The following is a 943-nucleotide window of genomic DNA, read 5'->3' on the forward strand; positions in this document are numbered from 1 at the left end:
TTCATATACATACAAGTATCATTCAGCATATTTTACAATATTTTCATTACGTATTTTTACTAGATCTATAACTAAATCTTGAATTCGTAGTGAGGACGGAACGCTTGATTGCAGAAATTGTTCAATGTTCATACGTCTCTCGAAGAACATCCTCCACATTCCATAAGGCAGGATAATGTGATTACTTCGGTTGTCACCAATAAGTATTTCCACATAAGATATAGATCCAATGCTGATTCCAATATCCAAGTATTTAAAAATTCGTGGTTGTTAGAGTGAATCTTCTTCCCAATATACGAGACGTCTTCGAGATATGAGACACAATTCTGTAAAAGAATTAAATCAAGCATGGAAAAATATAAATTAACTGTTAATGTGTTGTATTAATGGAAAATAATATATTGAAACTTACGGTCTCTCGATCACCTCATCCTTCAGCGGAACGTAGAAATCCATATCTAGTATACCCACTCTATTACCACGTCGTCGTCAAACTTTGTTTCAAGTGTGCATTTCAAAGTGCGAGTGACCGGCCATTCATACTTCCGCCGACTTATATCTGTATCCTCCCCTCCCGTGTTCACCTCTATATAGATCCTCTCTCTAAAGATAACTGATAGTGGCGTACAATGGGCGTAAAATTCATCGGGCTGCTCACCCGCTTGGTAAAAAAATATGGATCTTCACCACACACCTGAAGATGATTCATCTTCAATGTAGCGATATTCACTAATCCACGAAAAGATGAATGGAATGTTTGAAGGAATGACACTGTCACATCATTCCAATATATATCACGATAATGGTTAGTACCACACACCTGCCGCTGCCATAAGTAATGGTCGGGACATAACGTCGCTAAACGATTAGTAATCACATTTGGAAATCCGCATTCTCTTTCACGAAGAAGACGAACTATCGCAGAACAGTAACTTGTTTTAAA

Source organism: Wasmannia auropunctata, unplaced genomic scaffold, assembly GCF_000956235.1.
Source record: "Wasmannia auropunctata unplaced genomic scaffold, wasmannia.A_1.0 LD336048.1, whole genome shotgun sequence".
In the NCBI taxonomy this organism is placed as follows: Eukaryota; Metazoa; Arthropoda; class Insecta; order Hymenoptera; family Formicidae; genus Wasmannia; species Wasmannia auropunctata.